General features: G+C 42.3%; 1 protein-coding gene across 1 annotated transcript in view; it reads right to left on the bottom strand.

Annotated features, from left to right (window-relative positions):
* Positions 1-17,304, bottom strand: part of PHLDB3 (pleckstrin homology like domain family B member 3) — a 49,016-nt gene extending 31,712 nt beyond the window's left edge. Inside the window, exon 1 of the mRNA XM_032227739.1 lies at positions 16,895-17,304. The gene's annotated coding sequence lies outside the window, so the exon portion shown is untranslated. The remainder of the gene's footprint in view (positions 1-16,894) is intronic.
* Between the last annotated feature and the right edge of the window lie 3,180 nt (positions 17,305-20,484).

Below are 20,484 nucleotides of genomic sequence, written 5' to 3'. Positions count from 1 at the left end.
AAATGAGACAGCTAGGTGAATTTTGCCCTGTTTTACGACCTTTCTAGAAGGGTTGTTAAGTGAATCGTTGCATTTGTTAAACTAGTAATTTGGTGGTTAAGTTTCCTGTTGACTTTGCTGGCCACCAAGTCCCAAAAAGGGATCACATGACACACACACACACACACACCACCACCCAAAGAACACTGCAACCGTCATAAATACGTGACAGTTGCCAAGCATTGGAATTTTGATCCTGTGACTGTGGGAATGCTGAAACGATCATCAGTGTGAAAAAAAACTTTTCCCGCCGCCATTGTAACTTCGGACTAAGCTCACAAAATGTATGGTCGTAAGTTGAGGACTATCTGCACACTGGAGATATCACGGTCATAGGTAGCAAAAGGCGGAGTTGCTGCTGGAATACTTTTAATTCTAGCCTTTTCTTATTTAATTATGGCGTCTCTGCCTTCTTGCAAAAGAAATTGCCCTCGGGCTAAGAACAAGCAGCTGGTATGTTGGCGGACTACAAATCCCATGTTGGAGGCCAGGCCAGTTGGGTTCTTAAAAACTGTACTTCAGCAATATCTGGAATATGATAGATTTCCCACCAATGGTCTAGTCCAGTGCTCGGCAACCTTAAACACTCGAAGAGCCACAAAGGTCCTAAACCGGAAGCCCCCTCCCACCTTCTATTCTGGAGCCAACCAGAAATCTGGTTTCCCCGCCAAAGTGTCTCCTCCTAGTCTGGCATCTTTTTTCCTCTACCTGTCCTAATAGAAAGCCCTATGAATTGTGGAACTGACTGGGGATAGGGAGCCACAGCAGAGGGATGAAAGAGCCACATGCGGCTCCAGAGCCCTGGTCCAATCTTTTGAGTAAGTCCATAAATCAACTGCTAGCCAATAACACAGCTAGACTTTGACTTACCACCACAATTGAGCCCCACGTTTTCCGTTGCTAAGCAAGATAATTGCTAAGTAAGAGTTTTGTTCCGTTTTTACGACCTTTCTTGCCACAGTTACTAAGTGAATCGCTGCAGTTGTGAAGTTAGTAACGCCGCGGTTAAATGAATCTGGCTTCCCCGGGGACTCTGCATGTTAGAAGTTTGCAAAAGAGGATCGCATGACCCGGGGGATATGGCAAGCGTCATAAATAGGAGTCAGTTCACCAAGCATCTCAATTTTGATCATGGGACCACGGGGATGCTGCAATGGACGTAAGTGTGAAAAACGGTCATAAGTTGCTTTTTTCCCAGTGCCATTGTAACTTTGAACAGTCACTGAAAGAAATGTTGTAAATCAAGGTCTGCTTGTAAATGTTCCCACCGAGATAAGAATTCCTGATCAGCTAATGACAACATTCTAGGCAGCCTACAAAATTTTGTGTGTGTGTGTGTGTGTGTGTGTGTGTGTGTGTGTGCGTGTTTGTATGTCCAACAAGTTGAATCACGCATGTTATTCTTTTATTCCTTTCGCTCTTTGTGTTATTTTTTTTAAAAATATTTAAAAAATATTTTGATATCATGACATTGTTATCTGCCCTGCAGGCTATTTCTGGTGGAGTTCAAATATTCCAATTTGCAAAAAACAAAAACAAAAAAACCCAGCAAAACGAACGTGTGAAAAAAATGGGAAACAATTGAAAGACTTCATGTGAACGGAAAGAAGATTTGATCTGTTGAAAACTAGTTATTATCGACTCGGCCCCAAACCTTCAGGGGGTTTATATGTTAAAGTCGACAGGCTGGAGTTGTGTTAATCTGTCACACAACGCCCCCCCCCTCTCTTTTGGGAATACTTTTTTTTAAAAAAAATCTTACATAAATAGATAGGCAAGAAACTGGTTCTGACATTCTCAGAAGTCTGGCCTCCTGAGCCAGAAACGCCCTTTGAACACAAAAACATCTCATAAAGAGAGAGAGAGAAAAAAACCAGAACCATTAATTAGATTAATACAAATGCCAAGCTAATCCCTCCAGTTTTATCCTACATTCTATTCTATTCTATTCTATTCATCCTCTCCTCTATTCTATTCTACATTTTATTCTATTCTATTCATCCTCTCCTCTATTCTATTCTATTCTATTCTATTCTATTCTTCATTCTATTTTATTCTATTCATCCACTCCTCTATTCTACATTCTATTCTATTCATCCACTCCTCTATTCTATTCTATTCTATTCTATTCTATTCTATTCTTCATTCTATTTTATTCTATTCATCCACTCCTCTATTCTATTCTACATTCTATTCTATTCATCCACTCCTCTATTCTATTCTATTCTATTCTATTCTATTCTATTCTATTCTATTCTATTCTATTCTATTCTTCATTCTATTTTATTCTATTCATCCACTCCTCTATTCTATTCTATTCTACATTCTATTCTATTCATCCACTCCTCTATTCTATTCTATTCTATTCTATTCTATTCTATTCTATTCTATTCTATTCTATTCTATTCTATTCTTATAAATCTAGGACCACTTCACAAAACCCTAGTAAGGCCCCACCTGGGATACTGCAACCAATTTTGGTCACCATACGACAAAAAAAGATGTTGAGACATCTTGGAAAAAGTTCAGAGAAGAGCAATTAAGATAACCAAAGGCCTGGAGACTAAAACACAGGAAGAACGGCTGCAGGTTTTTGGGTCTGGCTAGTCTAGAGAAAAGAAGAATTAGGGGGTGACACGATAGAATTCCGGTATTTGAGGAGTTGCCACAAAGAAGAGGGGGGTCAAATTATTCTGCAAAGCACCAGAGGTCAGGAGAAGAAACATTGGATGGAAATTAACCGAGAAGCAACCTGGAATTAAGGAGAAGCTTCCTAACAGTGAAGCAATTAACCAGCTTGCCTTCAGAAATTGTGGGAGCTCCGTCACTTGATGCTTTTAATAAGAGACCGGACAGTCATTTGTCTGAAATGGTATAGGTTCTCCTGCTTGGGCAGGGGGCTCGACTAGAAGACCTCCAAGGTCCCTTCCAGCTTCTATTCTACTCTATTCTACATTCTATTCTATTCTATTCTATTCATCCTCTATTCTACATTCTTTTCTCTTCATCCTCTATTCTATTCTATTCTGTTCTAATCTATTCTACATTCTATTCTATTCTACTCATCCGCTGCTCTATTTTATTCTATTCTACTCTATTCTACATTCTATTCTATTCATCCTCTCTATTCTATTCTATTCTATTCTACTCTATTTTACATTCTATTCTACTCTATTCTACATTCTATTCTATTCTGTTCTATTCATCCTCTCCTTTATTCTATTCTACTCTATTCTACATTCTATTCTATTCTATTCATCCACTCCTCTATTCTATTCTATTCTACATTCTATTCTACTCTATTCTACATTCTATTCTATTCTGTTCTATTCATCCTCTCCTTTATTCTATTCTACTCTATTCTACATTCTATTCTATTCTATTCATCCACTCCTCTATTCTATTCTATTCTGCATTCTATTCTATTCTATTCATCCTCTCCTCTATTCTATTCTATTCTATTCTACATTCTATTCTATTCCATTCTATTCTACTCTATTCTACATTCTATTCTATTCTGTTCTATTCATCCTCTCCTTTATTCTATTCTACTCTATTCTACATTCTATTCTATTCTATTCATCCTCTCCTCTATTCTATTCTATTCTACATTCTATTCTATTCCATTCTATTCTATTCATCCTCTCTTCTATTCTATTCTATTCTATTCTACATTCTATTCTGTTCTATTCATCCTCTCCTTTATTCTATTCTACTCTATTCTATATTCTATTCTATTCTATTCATCCACTCCTCTATTCTATTCTATTCTACATTCTATTCTATTCTATTCATCCTCTCCTCTATTCTATTCTATTCTACATTCTATTCTATTCTATTTATCCACTCCTCTATTCTATTCTATTCTACTCTATTCTCGGGGATACCTATACCAGGGAGTAGATGATCAGTAAAGGCATTTCTCAGAGGAATCATTACACTCATTTTATGTCATTAACAGGCCCCAACTCGTCTTCCTCTTCAATTTCCCCACACCTTGCTGACTCCACCCTTCTACCTGCCAGGGCAAAGTGGCCTGATCCTAGACCAGAGCCGTTGGTAGAAAGATTTTAAAAAGGGGGCACAGCTTTGATCACATAGTCCTTGCCAGCTTCTTGACAATAGGACTATCCTGTTGAATTTTGTGAAATTTTGATTTTCACCGGGTGCCGTACAAAATTTGAAGGAATGTGACTGAAGTGTTCAAAAAACAAGGGGGAGCCATGACCCCAACACCGTTGGTGACCTCCATTTAGCAATAGCACTTCGATTTCATAGTGCTTTTATAGCCCTCTCTAAGCTGTTTACAGAGTCAGCAAATTGCCCTCAACAATTAATCTGGGTCCTCATTTTACCCACCTCAAAGAGATGGAAGGCTGCTGAGTCAACCTTGAGCCTGGTGAGATTTGAACTGCCAAATTGCAGGCAGGCAGCAGGCAGCAGAAGTAGCCTGCAGTCCCGCACTTTAACCACTGCCCCACCGTGGGTCTTTCCCGAAGAAGAGATTCATTGTTCCACAGATTGAGGGCTGTTCCCCCCAAGGTGGGTGGGGAGAGAGCCAGATTGAGAAGGGAAAGGGATTGAGCAGGAGTTTTAAGGGTCAACATTGATTGTATTGACCTAATTTTGATCCCATTTTTCTCCAAGTGCTCAAGGCGTTTCGTAACAGTCTTTCCTCCATATTTTTTTCCCTACAGCATCCTGGTAAACAGGTTGGACTAAGAGAGCAACTGAAGTCCTTCCCAATAGCTTCTGTGGATGAAGGGGGATTAGATTCTGGATCTTCTCATTCTTAGTTTCATATCTTCGACGCAACTCCACCCTGGCTGTTGGACTGAGAGGGAATGAGTGGCTCAAAAGTCTTGCCTTTGAGTTTCCATATGGATGAGGATGAATCTGGGTCTCATTGTTCCTAGTTCCACTTTTTCATCGCCATACCATCCTGGCATCTCTAAGACCGAAGACACTTATTGCGGCTTTTAAATGAACCCACCAAATTCAAATGAAGCTGCAAATGTTGGGGTCGTCCCACTTGGCTGTTGTTCTTGGAGGTCACAAAAATCATGTTGATATGGTCCCCTGGACCATACTTTTTTTGAGGGGAGGGCAGGGGTGGGTTTCTCCTGGTTCGCACTGGTACGCTAGAACCGGTTCGTGAAGTTTAGCGTACCTTTTGGAACCTGTTCCAAAAGGAAGGAAGGAAGGAAGGAAGGAAGGAAGGAAGGAAGGAAGGAAGGAGGAGAGATACACACAGGAAAGGAAGAGATACACACAAGGAAGGAAGGAAGGAAGGAAGGAAGGAAGGGGGAGAGATACACACAGGAAAGGAAGAGATACACACAAGGAAGGAAGGAAGGAAGGAAGGAAGGAAGGAAGGGGGAGAGATACAGGAAAGGAAGAGATACACACAAGAAAGGAAGGAAGGAAGGGAGGGAGGAAGGAAGGAAGGAAGGAATGGAGGGAGGGAGAGTGAGACAAAGATAGAAAGAGAAAGAAAAAAAGAAAAAGGAAGTGGGAGAAAGAAGAAGAAGAAAGAAAGAAAGAAAGAAAGAAAGAAAAGAAAGAAAGAAAGAAAGAAAGAAAGAAAGAGGTGGAGAGAGACAAAGGATGGAAGGAAAGAAAGAGGGAGAGGGAGAGAGAGAGAGAGAGAGAAAGAAAGAAAGAAAGAAAGAAAGAAAGAAAGAAAGAAAGAAAGAAAGAAAGAAAAAGGAAAGAGAACTTATGACCACAATTGAGCCCAAAATTTTGGTTGCTAAGCAAGAGCATTGTTAAGTGAGTTTCACCACATTTTCCAAGTTGGCCATGCCCACCTGGTCATACGCCCACCAAGCCACACCCACCCAGTCACATGACCACTGAGCCACTCCCACAAAACAGGCCACACCTACAGAATAGGTTCTAAAAAATTTTGAAACCCACCCCTGGAGGGGGCACTATAACACCAGCCAGCGTATGCCATGTGTATTCAGCCTCCACTTAGTATCTGCAGACATGAAGTTACAGCTTAGGACATTCCAGAAATTGTCTTCTGTGTATCTAATGAGAGACAATGAGCCTCACTTGTGTTTCTCCCTCGCTATCACTCCTAACTTGTTTCTTTCCACTTGAGATGCCTTCGTGTAGGGCAAAAATAATAACAAGGTCAGTGTTTTTCATAGATGCCAAGAAACAGGCTAAGAAGAGTCTGAAGAGAATAGACAACCGTCTTGTGAAGAGCTAGAAAAAAACACCCCCAAATTAGGGCATCTGATGGAGGCCTTCATGCCCATTTAATTTTCATCTGGAAACCCCTGTTGCTGTGAGCCCCAATTAGGAGTTCCAACATGACGTTCTGTGGAACAGAATGGCGACTTTCAGTTTTGGCTTAGTAGGTTGTATGAACTATGGTAGTTACTATGGTTAGTAACCCAAGGCTTAAGGATCATGGCCATGTGTTAATTATGACAATTATGGTTTATTCAACAAAGCAGAGTTCAAAACATCATAACTTGGCACAATTAAGAGCTGTAGTCTGGAGTGGGTAGGTAGGCAATGGTTACTCCTTCCTTCCTCCTTCCTTCCTTCTTTCTTTCTTTCCTTCTTCTTTCCTTCCTTTCTTCTTTCTTTCCGTCCCTCCTTCCTTCTTTCTCTCTTTCCTTCCTTCCTTCTTTCTTTCCTTCCTTCTTTCTTTCTTTCTTTTTCCTTCCTTCTTTCCTTCCTTCCTTCTTCTTTCTTTCTTTCTTCCTTCTTTCTCTTTCTTTCCTTCCTTCCTTCTTTCTTTCTTTTTCCTTCCTTCCTTCTTTCTTTTTCCTTCCTTAATTCTTTCTTTCTTTCTTTCCTTCCTTCCTTCTTTCTCTTTCTAAACAATACAGGTTGTCCTCATTTAGTCACCGTTCAAAATTACAATGGCACTGAAAAAAGGGACATGACCATTTTTCACACATGCCCATTTCAGCCTCTCCATGGTCATGGGATCAAAAGTCAGAACCTTGGCAACTGACTCATATTTATGACAGTTGCAAATGTCCCAGGGTCATCTGATCCCCTTTTGAAACTTTCTGACACGCAACATCAATGGGGAAGCAAGGTTCCTTTAACAAGCGTGTGATTAACTTAACGAGAATCACTTAACAACTGTGGCAAGAAAAGTCATAAAACAGAGTAAATGTCTCACCACTGTCTTACCGAGCAGCAGAAATTTTGGGCTCAATTTCGATCATAAGTCAAGGATTACTGTACAGAGATTACGCAAGACCCCAAAGTAACCTGTTTGAAACTTGGCTCGTTTTGAAACTGTATATTATGCTTTGATGTCTGGGGGAAAGCTTCTACTAATTTATGACTGAACAATTGATAGTTGGGATAGCCAACTCTTTCCCCAAAACACAGGCTTCTCTGGTGTGCCAGTAGCAAAGTCATAAATGCCCATCAAACAGGGTGGAGCAACCAGCAAGGTTGGCTAGAATGCATAAAGATAGATCAGCCAAATGTTGGAAATGTAACCAAACACCGGGTTCATATTACCAGATGTGGTGGACATGTCCCAAAACTAAAAAAGTACTGGTCGAAAATACATACCTGGTTGGAAAAAAATGACAAAGAAGCATATTGAACTAAGAACATTTATGTTGGGCATCCTACCGGAAAAATACAACAAAAAGACTATATATTGGTTCACCGACAAATGTGCGTTGGACAAAAGCGTGCCGACGAAACCGTGGGGAAAAAAACGCAAGTTCGAAATCGCGCCGATGAATGAGCGTAGAAGCGCGCTGACAACAGTACCCTAACCTTAACCCTAACCCTGAACCTAACCCTAACCCTAACCCTAACCCTGAACCTAACCCTTACTTTTACCCTTACCCTTACCCTAACCCTTACCTTAACCGTAATTGTGCTTCTGTTGCTGCTCTTTGTCGGCGCGCCTTTGTGGGCGCGCTGTCGACATCGCGGTTTTATCACTGTGGTTTGTCGGCGTGCTGTTGTCAGGCGCACATTTGTCGGGTCACGCTATATATTTGATTCTACATGTACTGACCATGGCTAGGATTGTCTTTGTGCAACAGTGGAAGAGTGAGGAAATCCCATCAGACAAGGGTGATTCAGAAAATAATGGAATGTGCAGAAATGGACAAATTAACACTTATTATCAAGAACAGAGAAGAAACTGAATATTTTTTGACATGGGATGTATTTTATCCACGGTTAGAGAACAGGAAAAGAAGTTAGGAAGGAGGAGATATAAGAAGAGAAAATGTTACCCTAGAGAGAAGTTTATGGTGATATGATGTATTATTGTAATTATCTTGATATATACTGTAGTTGCATTATAAATGTTATTGTAGTGAAATACAAATATGTGGACTATGAATTCTCAAATAATTGTACCCAGTTCACACACTGTTTGATGGAGATGAAAAATTCTAAATAAAATAAATAAAACATTAAAAAAACAGGGTGTAGCCATCTTCCTAAGGACCTCAGTCACCCCAATAGTGACTTGCTCCTTCCTGCAATGTTGTTAATACTACATTACAAAACCAATACTACAAATATGTTGCAATATCCAGATTGGATTGAAGGTAAAGGTAAAGGCTCCCCTTACACATATCAGCTAGTTGTTCCTGATTCTAGGGGGCGGTGCTCATCTCGGTTTCAAAGCTGAAGAGCCAGCGCTGTCCAAAGACGTCTCTGTGGTCATGTGGCCGGCATGACTAAATGCTGAAGGCACACGTAACATTGTTCCCTTCCCACCAAAGGTGGTTCCTATTTTTCTACTTGTATTTTTACATGCTTTCGAACTGCTAGGTTGGCAGAAGCTGGGACAAGTAACGGGAGCTCACTCCATTTCGCGGCGCAAGGGATTCGAACTGCCGAACTGCCGACCTTCTGATCAACAAACTCAGTGTCTTAGCCATTGAGCCACTGCGTCCTAATCCAGATTGGATTAGGACTTCCCAAAAACAGAGATGGAAGAGAGGAAGTGCCTTCTTGCCTTTGAGAACTGCTCGGTGGCTGAAACACAAGGGACAAGCTAGTTGGGTTGATCAGATAAAAACCTAATTCCCACTAGCCCAGTGTCCATTTCTTTAATCAAAGTGGGGCGGTTTTGCCCTTTCAGGCTAACTCCATCACTTCTGCGACCATTTGTCCATGGTAGGAAGTGTCCTTCCACTTTAACTGAAGTCATGAGGAAGCCTGGAGAATTCTGGGAGTTGAAGTCCGCAGGCTTTACAGTTCTCTTGGAAGTTAAAACCCACCCCACTCCTAGGGAAGTGAAATACTTTGGGGTACACTAAAAGGCAGATATTTCCCCTAAAAAGAGAAACTCAGAGAGGCAGAAACTCAGCCTCCCCCACCTTTGTGAATGGGCCCTTAAGGTCTGAGCCAGTGCATTCTAATATAAAAAAAGTTCTACCTCCTTCAGGCAGAGCCATTTCATTGCCACCAAGTTTCAACCAAACTTAGCACACAGACAACCTACAAAGCTAGCTAACTAATTGAGAGCAACCAACCAGGATACTCTTCCTGTGCTCCAGGAAGTTCAAAGCCCAGGAGAGGGTATAAAACTAAGGGACTCTCAGCAATCTCAACCCTTTTTCTCTTCACCCAACATCTTGAAGCATGTGATCCCTTTTTTCTACTCAGGAACTCAAGCCATGTGATCCTGTCCACCATTAAACCATTTTTCCAAGCAGCCTCCATGTTTCCGGTGTCTTTTCCCCCCACTTGAAACTGAACCCAGAAGGACATTTCTTCCAACAGTTTCCAAGTTTGAGAAACACTCAGTTAGTCCATGGCGATTCACTTTATTTCGACCCACTGATACAGGTGTTGTCATGAAGAACTGAGTGGCCTATGAATAATGCATACCTGCCAAAGTTTCCTTTCGGTTAAGAAACCGAAGGGTGTGACAGGTGAGGCTGGTGGCTGATATATCCCGAAAGTTATTTTCTTGTGGGGTTTTCTTTCTTCCTTTTGCCTTTAAGGCGTGTTTAGAGCAATCAGGCCATCTAAGAGAGCATAAAGCCATTAACACACACGAGAGAGAGAGAGAGAGAGAGAGAGAGAGAGAGAGGGAGGGAGGGAGGGAGGGAAGGGAGGGAGGGAGGGAGGGAGGGAGGGAGGGAGGGAGGGGAGGGAGGGAGAGAGAGAGACCAGCCTTGCTGACAATACAAGACTGGGCAGCTGTAATTGGAGTACAGAGGACGCATCAATGGAAAAGTTGACTGCTGAAGCCTAATTAAATTCAAGCAGGATCGGTTCCCTTATGTACAACATGTTCCCATAGACATGTAAGCTAAGCCGTTTAGAATAGAGGTTTGGAAGGAAAAGAGAAACTACTTTAAAATGAAATTAAAATGAACCAAATATAATGAGCAATGATCACAGATGTCCAAAGCCTATTCTGAAATACTCACGTAGCAATTAGAGGTTAAAGGGAAGAGAGAGATGGAGGAGAAAAAAAGAGAAAGAAGCTATTAGAATCCTTTTTTCTTCCTTCCTTCTTCCCTCCCTCTTTTTTCTTTTTCTTTTTCTTTTTCCTTCCTTCTTTCTTTATTTCCTTCCTTCCTTCTTCCCTCCCTCCCTCTCTTTTTTCTTTTTCTCTTTCCTTCTTTCTTTCCTTCCTTCTTGCCTCCCTCCCTCTCTTTTTTCCCTTCTTTCTTTATTTCCTTCCTTCCTTCTTCCCTCCCTCCCTCTTTTTTCTTTTTCTCTATCCTTCTTTCTTTCCTTCCTTCTTCCCTGCCTCGTTCCCTCTCTTTTTTCTTTTTCTCTCTCCTTCTTTCCTTCCTTCCTTCCTTCCTTCCTTCCTTCCTTCCTTCCTTCCTTCCTTTTTCTTTCTTTCTCTTTCAGAACAATACATGTAGCCCTCAACTTACAACAATTCTTTTTCTGGCTGTTCAAATTACAAGGGCACTGAAAAAGGTGACTTTTCACAGTTTTTCACAGCTTCAACTTAGCATCCACATGGTCATGTGATCAAAATTTGGCAACAAGTTCATACTTATGACCGTTGCAGTGTCCCGGGTCATGGGATCCCCTTTGCAACCTTCTGATAAGCAAAGTCAATGGGGAAGCCAGATTCATTTAGCGACCGGGTTACTCATTAACAAGTGCAGTGATTCACTTAACATTGTGACAGAGAAGTGTCGTAACATGGGCAAAACTCATTTCACCAATGTTCTCACTTAACAATGGAAATTTGGCAGTCGTAAATCGAGGCCCACCGCACCTGTAGTGTATTACCTTTTTATATAATCATATTTTCACCTCAACCTTTGCTTCAGAGTGAAACTTATTTTACACGTATTTACATATTCCTTCCCTTTTGTTGGTGTTTGTTTTATTTCATCATTAGTTACTTGACCTTTAATTTACATATTTTTACAAACAGGAGAAAGAGATACATCCATTCACCCACAGCAAAGTGAGTAATTAAAAAAAAAAAACAGTTATGTCTTCAACCACGTTAGGTATGGTAACCAATCTTAGCGGGGATAAAAAGCCAGTGGTGGTCCTTAAATTTCTGTGGTACTTGATTAATGCAACTCTTTATTACAAGATGACCAACAACATAATTTGCCTCACCCATCTCAACAGTTTTAGCAAAGCAGCAAAGCAGCAGGAGTTAATTAAATATTTAGCAGCCTGGCTGCCCAGTTCCTTTTTCTATATTTGCTTAATCTAGCCCAGGAAATCGCCTTACAGAACTGGTAAGGCCCACCTTAACAATTAAGACCTTTGTGAGTATTGTACCGCACTACGAATGTGGTCCATTGCTCTCCAGTGAAATCTCAAACAACTTTTAACTTGTTTTAGGAAGATCAAGCCCACAGCCCCACCTTATAATTTATAATTCCCTGCCCAAGAATCTAATCAAGAGTGAATAAAACCCATGCCTTCCTCCCCAGGAATGTTGCCTAATTAAATAAATCCAGAGATACTCATCATACAGCTTTTCATTCAGGGATTCCTCAGTCGTAAAATCTGTGTGGCTATATATGTACAAATAAAAGTAATTGTTCTGAGTCGGGTGCTTATAACAGCAACTATTCTTCGTGTTGAAGAGAAGGGAAACAGCTCTACACATAATAAACAGCTGTCATCTAAAGATCTGGAAACAGAAATGGAAGAATCTCAAACTTCTAGATCCCTGTTCCCAGAGGTGGTATTTAGTTTTTAGTTTTAGTTTTATTCAGCTTGTATGCCGCCCACTCCCGAAGAACTCCGGGCAGCTTACAATAAAACAAGGGAGGGGGATAATACACAAACAACATATTAAAATGTACAACAGTCACAATTTTCCGAGGGGCGGATATTTCGAAAGCCCCCTGGCCTGCTGGAGGCAGCCAGGACTTAATGGCTTTGCGGAAGGCCGGAAGGGTAGTGAGGGTCCGGATCTCCACGGGGAGATCGTTCCAGAGGGCTGGAGCTGCAACAGAGAAGGCTCTCCCCCGGGAGTCGCCAGCCGACATTGGCTGGCAGATGGGATCCGGAGAAGGCCTAACCTGTGTGATCTAATCGGTCTATGGGAGGTAGTCGGCAGGAGGCGGTCTCTCAGGTACCCAGGTACTCAGGTATTCAGCTGGTTCTGACTGGTTCTGGTAAACTGGTAGCGGAAATTTTGAGTAGTTCGGAGAACCAGCATATACCACCTCTGGCTGGCCCCGCCGCCATCTATTCCCTGCTACCCGAGTCTCAGCTGATCAGCTGGGTCTTCTTTTGTTGCCCTGCACAGGAGAATGGAGCTAGAAAGCAGGTTAGTAGGTGGGGAGCAGAAGTGGGTTGGTCCCGTTTCAGCCCAGATTGGGTAAATCAGTAGTATGGTGGCGGGAGGTTGTAAATAACGTTTCAGCACCATAACTTTGATGGTCACTATAAGAAGTTTGTAAGTTAAGGACTACCTGCATACAAGAAGTTTGTGTGTGGGGGGAGGGGTTATACATCATAGTTTAATCAGTATTTTTCAACCTTGGCAACTTTAAGGTGGGTGGACTTCAACTCCTAGAATTCCCCAGCCAGCATGCTCCATGTTGGCTAGAGAATTCTGGGAGTTGAAGTCACCCACCTAAAATTGTCAAGGTTGAAAAAAAAACCCTGCTGTAGCTCAGCGTTGAGCCAGACAAAACATCAGCCTGTGAGACAATCCTCTTGTCTTCTGCATAAAACGTCTAACGAAGGCTAGACTACCACTATGGCACAAACCAAAGTTCCTCTTCCTCATTCATTAAATGTGTCGAATCTGCTGCACAATTCTATCAGAGACTCTTTGTGTGTGTGTGTGTGTGTCTGCGTGTAACTGATTTAACAACCCAAACATGGCAACTCGAAGTCACTCCATCTATGTAGAATCAATCTACTGTATATATATATATAAAAATGGCAGTGTGTGTGTATGTTCCAGCATACCTCTGAAACGCCTGGAGCAATTTCAATCAAACTTGGTACTCAGATGACTTACCCTCTGGAAACAAATACTGGGGGGGGGGGGACTGGTAAGACTCCCACATCCCTCGGTGTCTGTGTTCTGTTAAGATACAGCCTGTTGTGCCTTAAAATGGCTTCTACTGTACTGCCGTAAAATGGCTTCTGCTGTACAGCGCAGTGGAGTTGCCATGGTAACGGCTTCACAGTACTCACAAGGGAGCTCCCTCTGGTAAGGGAGAAAATCCAACATTAGAAATTACGTTTGGTCCGGACATTTCCCCCCTATAAATAAATACTCGGGCAACAAGGGGTTATCAGCTAGTCTCAAATAAACCCTCCAGTTTTATACATGGAGAGAAAGATTCACAACTCTGATTTGGCCAAGACTCACTCTCTCTCTCTCCATAAAGAGTTTGGACAAGCGGCTGTTTGCTTAGTCTAGCTGCCTTCGGTGGGTTGCTTTAAGGATAAACAACAGCCTATAATTTCCTGAGTCTGAAGGACAGGGCCAGAAAGCCACCGAAGAAGCCTGTTTTCTGTGGCAAGAGCATTACCAGACTGACGTCAAAAATCCCCTTTAAGCAAGAGATTTGTCTCTGCTCCAGAAACGTAGCATCTGATTTAGATCCTTGTGGCACCTCAAACAGGCCCGCTGGGATAAACTGCTTCGCTCGGCTATTTTCAAGCCGGTTGAGCAAGGAGAGAAAGCTATACACACATCACATTAAAAAAAATATGGTGGCTTGTTTTTCTTGGTGCAACCTATCAAGGCAGATTCCTTTACTGGCTGGGCTCCAACACAACTTCTTTTTAGAGTGCAACTTTCTCCCCCCCCCCCCCCCGCCCTCCTGCCAGAACTCTCTTTCTGTTTTAACCTTTTTCAACCACCTTTCGCCTCCCATCCTATTAACCAGCCTGTAGCCGCATGCAAATTTTCCTTGGGAAAAGTCACGTAGCTCAGAATCACCCTTAACTGACAGCCACCCCTGTCGCACATGAACATGTTTCTTTTCAAGCACGGGAGACATTTCTCTTTAACCCTTCTGGGTGTGGAGCCCTGTTGATTCCTCTTTCCAGAGTTTTCCAGATTCCCCCCAAACCGATCACAACCTCTTTCATCTCCTCTAAACGGATGGAAAGCGTTTGATTCGGTTCCACAATCCCCATTTCCAACTCCAGAAAAAAAAATATGCATTTTTGGTATTGCTTGCTTCAGACCTTGAATGCCAAGCATGAAGGAATCCAACTTTCTGGGAAGGCAGTAACCTTATTTGGAGACCCACCGACGTCTCCATCCTGCCTGGGTTCCCAGGGGACGAACCCCAGGCATCTGCCCCATTTGCCAGGAATCCATAAGGTCAGTATCTCTGACCCTTCCCAAATTCTCCATGCCTGGCCTTCAAAAACATCTAACACCATGTTCCTCCCCATTCCTGGTTTGATACTGGAGATATTTTTTTTTCTAACACTCTGCTCATCAATCTAATGGATTGGAACAGAGTGTTCATTCAATCCTATTTACTGCAGTCCAAGACCAAGAAAAGATATATATATATATATATATATATATATATATATATATATATATATATATATATATATATATATGTGTGTGTGTGTGTGTGTGTGTGTGTGTGTGTGGTGTGTGTGTGTGTGTGTGTGTGTAGGTAGGTAGGTAGGTAGGTAGGTAGGTAGGTAGGTAGGTAGATGATAGATAGATAGATAGATAGATAGATAGATAGATAGATAGAGAGAGAGAGAGAGATAATAGATAGATATAGATATAGATATAGATATAGATATAGAGTATAGATATAGATATAGATATAGATATAGATATAGATATAGATATAGATATAGATATAGATATAGATATAGATATAGATATAGATATAGATATAGATATAGATATAGACATAGACCTAGACAATAGACATAGACATATAGACATAGACATAGAACATAGATATAGGGGTGTATGTGTGTGTGTTTGTGTGTGTGTTTTGTGTGTGAAGGGAGACTAGTATAGCTCTATTTCAAGCTATTTAGCTCTCAGCAGCTAGCCATACCTTTACTGGGAATATATTGGTAGGTGACATGATTAGAAGTTAGAAAGGAAAGAAAGGAAAGTCTTTTAATGAAGGGTGATATGATTAAAAGCTAGAATAGGCGATAGAAATAAGAGAAGGGGGGGGGAATACCAGTGTATACATTTTGATATAATAAAAATGAAAGCAATAAAGAGAAAATGTGGAACAGCTGAACAATGACAGATTGCAACCTAAGACAAATCCGTATTATTTACTAGAAATAATAAATCGATTGAATGTCCTAGTTATGAATAACTGTTAGTTTTATTTGTATTAGAATGCATGACACTCAGGTGTCACACTGTTCACACATTGATTTGATATTTATAAAAAATTTAAAAAAACTTGGGGGGGGGCATCCAACACCAGGTCCCCCCATGCCTCGGTGTCATACTTGAGATATTTTTTTTTCTAACACTCTGCTCATCTCAAACTAACTATATATGGAATATATGGAAATCCTGTTACAGACCCTATTAAGTGATGACGTAAACCCTAAAATTATATCAAGGAGGTCTAAAATGGCAACAGAGTTCAAGGTGTCTATTAATATCAGCAAAGCGATGCTATCTAAAAGTTTAAATGAATTTGTAGTGATACAGAATGCCTCCGGGGGGGGGGGGGGGGAGGATATGGACCCATCAGAGCTGGACGGATCTTCTGAGCAAAACTAACAACATAAGCGTAGTTACTTTACTTATTGTCATGCACCTCGTACAAGGAAATTAAATGCCATCTTCTTCAGTGTACATCGTGCATTAAAAACAACCCTATAAAAATAAACACAAAACACACGTCCTTCGCATTCTGTACAATTGAATTGAAGGGGAAAAAAAACCTGATATTGCATTAATCTTGCCCTATATAGTAGAATTCAATTTATAGTCTCTGCTCTGGGATAGAAACTGGTTTTTTTTTTCCAGCTTCTATTTGTCCTTGATTTTGGGTACTTCTATAAGCAGCATCTGGGCAAAGGCTGAATCTGATGGCCAGAATAGGGACTTTTTAGTCTTTTGGCTACTACCATCATCATGTGCTGTGAGCATTCATTCACGCTCAGCCAAGGAGAAAGCGTGTGGTTTACTTTCTCTTTCTCTCCAGGATCCAGTTGTTCCCTTCCAAACCAATCAGATGTTCTTCTCGTCAACCAAGTGGTGGGTTAACGGGTAGGGGTCATTTTCTTCAGATGGCCCTTCGGTCTTTCTCCTCTACCCTCCGCTCTCCCCCCCCCCCCGTTTCCTCCCTTTCCTTCTCCCCCTTACCTGCCTGCCCAGCTACTCTGGCTTCTTTCACCATCGCCTTTTGGCATGGGGGGGGGATGGGAGTCTATCCCCAGGTGAGAGGCAGCTGTCACTCACCTGGTAGGGGCCCCCATGTTTCTTGCAATTTGCAAAGCCAGGCGTCTCTTTCGGGTGCGTTGCCTGCTTTCCTCCTTCCTTCCTTCCTGCTCAGAAGTGGAACGGCTGAGTCTCCTGCCACCACCGCTGCAGCCTGCAGTGTCAGCCTCCAGGGAGCTGCCTGCCCCTCTCGGCTTCTTCCTGGTTTTTCAAACAAGTTTTACAACCTTGCTTTGGAAAAAAAACAAAACCAGTGACATCACAAGGCTGGCTGGAAAGGGGTTTGTTGTGGGGGAGAGGGAACTAGCTGCCCTGGACAGTTTTGCTCTGAATTGGATGGGGGTGGGGGCGATGGAGGAGGAAGAAGAGTAGGAAAATCCCAGCTGTGCTTTGGGTGTGTGTGTAGAATCTGCCCTGCCACGGATAGGAAAAAAAAGTGGCTTTTGGAATGACAGCTCAGCCCAAGCAGGGAATTCAGCAGCAGATGACAAGCAGGGGGAGAACTGGGTGCAAAGGTTCCTCTTTTTTTTTTTTTTTTTTGGCAGACAACTACTTCAAAAAAAACCTAGACAGTATTTGAACTGGTTTGCCAAAAAAAAAAGGGGGGGGGGAGTTGAGGTTTCTGGAGGATGCTGAACTACAAGTCCCAGCATTCTGCATTCTGGGCCCGGCTGCATTGCTGGAAGTTTTAGATCAGCATTAGTAAGAGATTGGACAACTGCTTGTCGGAATGGTCTCCTATTCCACCAGGGGGCTGGACTAGAAGACTTCCCAGGTCCCTTCCAAATCTGTTATTCGGTTAAAAGTTGCCTGCCACAGATGGATCTAAAGCCGCGTTGGTCAGACCTTTCAACACTTGAGTAGAGTAGAGTAGAGTAGAGTAGAGTAGAGTAGAGTAGAGTAAAGTAGAGTAGAATAGAGTAGAGTAGAATGTATAGAATAGAATAGAATAGAATGTAGAATGTAGAATGTAGAATGTAGAATGTAGAATGTAGAATGTAGAGTGGAGTGGAGTGGAATGGAATGTGGAACAGAACAGAATAGAATGTAGAATAGAATAGAATAGAATAGAATAGAATAGAATAGAATAGAATAGAATTCTTTATTGGCCAAGTGTGATTGGACACAGGAATTTGTCCTTGGTGCAGATGCTCTCAGTGTACATAAAGAAAAATATAATAGGATGCGTTCATCAAGAATTATAAGATACAACTTAGTGATAGTCATAGGTTACTAATAAATCTCTAAAGCGTTTTTCAAACTTGCTGACTTTAAGACCATAACAGATTAACAGAGTTGGAAGGGACCTTGTAGATCATCTAGTCCAACCCCCTCCCCACCCAAGTAGGAGACCCTACACCATTTCGACAGATGGCAGTCCGATCTCTTCTTGAAAGCTGAACATCAACTCCCAGAATTCCCCAGCCAGCAGGACTGTCATTGTTAAGTGGATCGTGTGGTCACTGAGCGAATTTGGCTTCTCCCATTGACTCGGTTTGGCAGACACCAGCTGGGAAGGTGAGAAAAAGTGATCTGGGATACTACAGCCTTCATAATATGGACAGTTGCCAGGTGCCCAAATTATGTGACTGTGGAGGGATGCTGGGACAGTCATAAGGGCAAGGACCAATCATAAGTCACAATTTTCAGGGCTGTTGTGACTTTGGTTGGTAAACAAATGTTTGTAAGTTTAGAACTACCTGTAGTTACGTTTGCAGAAAGAGAAGCAGGAAGAAGGAACTCCCTCCTGCCCACTTCTCCATTCAAGTGGCTTCTGCTTCCCACACCTGGCAGCCATCATTTCTGCTTAATAATTACATATTATTTGTACCGTAATAATAGAGGAAATGGCTATTTAGGCTACCATATAATAAATACCTGTGGAAGCAGGTAAGGAGGTGGCAGAAAGACTGACTCCACCCTGCAAATTTCAACCTTCTGTTCCCCCCCCTGGGTTGTTGTTGTCGTTGCTGACCGCACAATCCACCAGATGTTTAGACCAGATGTTTTATCCACCTATCAAGAATTTCCCAAGGATCTGACCCACCCCATCTCTGCCTCCCGAGTACCAGCTGATCAGGAACGAATGGGGATTTTACAGTAACCTTCCCTTGCCACGCCCACCAAGCCATGCCATGCCCACCAAGCCCCACCCACAGAACCAGTAGTAAAAATGTTTGAATCCCACCACTGAATCTGGAATATTATTATACGCCTAAACTGCCTTTATATCTCACAGCTTGGGTTTTACCTTGCTCCAGTGGTTTTCAAACACAGATGTGGGACTTCAACTCCCAGAATTCTCCAGCCAACATTCCCTCTGTCTCTATTATACCTCATACAACCAAGGCAGGACTATTTTAGTCTCTCCCCCGACATTTCAATCCTTTCCACGTTTCAATCTTTTCCTAGGATTGAAATGTCATTTCTCTTTTATCTCTTAATGGAGAGATTCTCAACCTCGGTCACTTGAAGATGGGTGGACTTTAACCAGAATTCCCCAGGCAGTATCGCAATTTTGGGAGTTGAAGTCCACACATCTTCCGGGGACCAAGGTTGAAAAAGGCTGTCGTAGAACAATAAAACCTTAATTCTAGCCTTCCATGAGAGCTGTGATGGGAACCAATGGCACGCGTGCCAGGGGCGCAAGGGTAGGTTTCAACCGGTACGGACCGGTACGGTCATACCGGATGGTGAAATTTAGCATGCCTTCCCATACCTGTTGGTCAGGAGGCCCCGTACCAGAACGTTCCCTCCCCTCCTCGTTCGCTCTTTCGCTCGACCACTCATCCGGACCATGCTGCCGAAAAGTTCTCAGAAGAACCAGAAGAAGAAAGAATGGTGAGTGGCTGGGATTGCGGGGAGGGGAGGATGTTGGGAAGAAGGAAGAGGCAGAGAGACTGCTAGAAGATTGTGTGTGTGTGCACAGGCTGTGGGTTTTATAAAACGTCTGAGTGAATCCAGGAAGAGGAAAGAGGCAGAGGGCTAGAAGATACTATAGGAGCACACACTTCTAGCTCAGTGGTGGGTTTCAAAATTTTTTAGAACCTCTTCTGTAGGTGTGGCCTGCTTTGTGGGAGTGGCTTGCTGGCCATGTGATCAGGTGGGAGTGGCTTGCCACCTATATGACCGAGTGGGAATGGCTTGCCAGTCATGTGACTGGGGGGCATGTCCAACTTGTAAAATATGGTGAAACTCACTTAACAACGCTCTTGCTTAGCAACCAAAATGTTGGCTCAGGAACTCTGACATTGAAGTGTGCAAGTCTTAAAGCTGTCAAGTTACGAGACCCTTGCACCCCAACCCTTTAGAAAAAAAACCAGAGGTATTCAAACTTGACAGCTTTAAGACTTGTGGACTTCAACTCCCAGAATTCCTCCTCCAGTCATGTTGGCTCAGGAACTCTGGCACTGAAGTGTGCAAGTCTTAAAGCTGTCAAGTTACAAGACCTTTGCACCCCAACCCTTTAGAGAGAAAAAACTCAGAGGTGTTCAAACGTGACAGCTTTAAGACTTGTCAACTTCCAACTCCAGAATTCCTCTCGCTCTTCATCTTGATGATGTGCAGATGGGTGGGGGGAGGGAGCTGGAACCGGTTCTAAACGGCACTGT

Source organism: Thamnophis elegans, chromosome 12 (assembly GCF_009769535.1).
Source record: "Thamnophis elegans isolate rThaEle1 chromosome 12, rThaEle1.pri, whole genome shotgun sequence".
Lineage (NCBI taxonomy): Eukaryota > Metazoa > Chordata > Lepidosauria > Squamata > Colubridae > Thamnophis > Thamnophis elegans.
The sequence above is the reverse complement of the archived record's forward strand: the minus strand, read 5'-3'. Positions and strand labels throughout refer to the sequence as shown.